The sequence below is a fragment of the Macaca fascicularis genome, chromosome 1 (assembly GCF_037993035.2).
Source record: "Macaca fascicularis isolate 582-1 chromosome 1, T2T-MFA8v1.1".
Classification (NCBI taxonomy): domain Eukaryota; kingdom Metazoa; phylum Chordata; class Mammalia; order Primates; family Cercopithecidae; genus Macaca; species Macaca fascicularis.
The window spans coordinates 171352114-171354692 of record NC_088375.1 but is presented as its reverse complement, the minus strand read 5'-3'; the positions used below and the strand labels follow the sequence as shown (position 1 = coordinate 171354692).

The following is a 2579-nucleotide window of genomic DNA, read 5'->3' as shown; positions in this document are numbered from 1 at the left end:
AGGTGTGGTGGCAGGCGCCTGTAATCCCAGCTACTGAGGAGGCTAAGGCAAGAGTATCACTTGAACCCGGCAGGCGGAGGTTGCAGTAAGCTAAGATTGTACCACTACACTCCAGCCTGGATGATAGAGTAAAACGCTGTCTCAACAAATAAATATACAAATAAATAAATAAAATTTGTCTGTATGTAGAGACTGTCTCACACCTTTTTTTTCTCTTTTTTGTTTTCTGTTTTAATAAAGTTAAAGAGTAAAATAAAAATTCACAAGCTGCTTCCTTGTCCATCTGCCTACCTCCCTCCCCTAACTACAGTCTTTGGCACTGGTTCATTATCCTTCACCCCATTCACACAGACACTGGATATCCAACTGAGAAAACAGAACTGCTCTAAGTACATGGAGACATGATGTGAATTGTGTCCACATTCAAGATTAAACTGAGTGACTCTGCATTTTCTGGCTTCTGGGTGGTTGCTCTTCATTAGGCAAATAGAAAAAAATTCCCTGGACCAGACGCTTCAAAGCTGAAGCCCCAAGACCACTGAAGAATGCCTTGAAGATACTATTTGCATCAAAATCACCCATATTCATGCCCTCCTTGTCCAGGTCTTGGCCACTCTCCTGGAGAGTCTTTTTCTTGGGATCAGAGAAGATGGTAAAGGCCTCTCCAATTTCTTTGAACCTCCCCTCCTCCTTCTGAACTTCAGCACTGCCTCCACTGTGCCAATCTGGATGGTGCATTAAGGCCCATTTGTGATAAGCTGTCTTGATCTTGTCCTCAGAGGCATTCTTGTCCACTCCCAGAATCTTGTAGTAATCTTTCTTCTTACCCTTCTTCAGTTTCAGCTGTGCATTTTTTAGGAGTTGTTTGTGTTTTTTTGTTTTCTCTATCTGATACACTTTTTCATAATTGTGCACTGCTTCTTCATACTGTTTCATGTTCATGTAACACTGAACTCTTCTCAAGTAGGCTTTTAAATAGGTGTCATTGAGCTTCACTGTATTTGTGCAGTCTTGTATTGCATTATCTAGTTTCCTAAGCTTAGAATTAATCATAACCTGATTATAGTAGAGTTTAGTATTTATTTTTATATTGTTGGGGTTTACCCCAGGGCTCCCATGTACAGTTCGTACGCTAGCTTGTAATTTCCTTCCTTAAATGCTTTATTTCTGTCTCCTTTCTTTGCTTTGAGTGCTTTGGGATTTCTGCAAGCAATGCAGGCCCTCTCATGGAGCCATCCTGAGAGCCTATACAAAAACCTTAACTGCCTTCTCAATACAATCTTCATAATAAAGGCAAAGACCTTACACATACAGAGGATCTGCATTGGTGGACTCCATTTGTAAAATGTCACTGGCTACAGATTGTGCTTCTGGATATGACCCAGCATTACTAAATATTCTGCTTTGAGGATTTTGAAGCAATGGCAGGCAGGGGCAAGTAGGAGGGCACAGTCCATGCAGAGAACAACCTTTCTAATATCATGCTTCTCAAAATCTGTTTTTGCTAACTTCTCATATTCCATGATTGAATTAGCATTCTTGAACTCCTGTTATTCCTGAGCATTTTTATGATCCAGTTCTAGGGCTCTCTGGAAACTGACATATGGCCATGGCATTCTCTAGGGAGAGAGGGGGCACTTGCCCTCTCCTAGATGTCCCTGAACAAAACTGTCATCCAATCTCAATGACTGGTGTGCATCTCCAAGAGCTTCCTGGAACCTTCCAAGCATAATCAATGTGGCTGCTTGATTACTGTAATAGCTAGTATTTTTAGGACATATGCCTAAGGCTTTTGTATAATTGTAAGCTTCGTTGTAATCTTTCTTCACATAATATGCATTTCCTTGTTCCTTGAAATACTCTGCTTTCCATGGTGTACAATTGTTGGTTAGACTTCTCCCTTCCCTAGAAGTGAAGTTCTGATGGGCAGCCAGCAAGTCTAACTTGTCTGGTTTCTATTAGCACATGGCTCTGCATCTGGCACAGACAGAGCAGATGCTCAGAAAACATTTGATTAATAAGTGATTGAGTAAAGGAAGCACTACTTAGTATGGTAGCCTTTAGAGAGATATTTTGTTGGCCTGGCGCAATGGCTCATGCCTATAATCCCAGTACTTTGGGAGGCCGAGGTGGGCAGATCACCTGAGGTCAGGAGTTTGAGACCAGCCTGGCCAACATGGTGAAACCCTGTCTCTACTGAAAAGACAAAAGTTAGCCAGGTGTGGTGGCACATGCCTGTTATCCCAGCTACTCAGGAGGCTGAGGCAGGAGAATTGCTTGAACACGGGAGGCAGAGGTTACGATAAGCCAAGATCGTGCCTCTGCACTCCAGCCTAGGCAACAGAATGAGACTCTGTCTCAAAAAAAAAAAAAAAGAACATTTGGGCATCAGAGACACCAGAACAGCAGTCTGCAACTAGGGATCCTAGAACTTTCTCTTTTTGTGACAATAGTTATTATCTCACTGAATGAGAGTTCTGTGGAACATGCTTTAGGGAAATGTCACTCTCAAGTTTTCTTATATGTCAGAAGGGGATAATAACACCTGTTCTACCATTATCTCAGAGTTACTGTGAAGA

At 42.0% G+C, this 2579-nt stretch overlaps 1 pseudogene; it reads right to left on the bottom strand.

Moving 5' to 3' along the window:
• Positions 1-478: 478 nt before the first annotated feature.
• On the bottom strand, positions 479-2348 carry LOC102141371 (dnaJ homolog subfamily C member 7 pseudogene; annotated as a pseudogene).
• Positions 2349-2579: the final 231 nt, after the last annotated feature.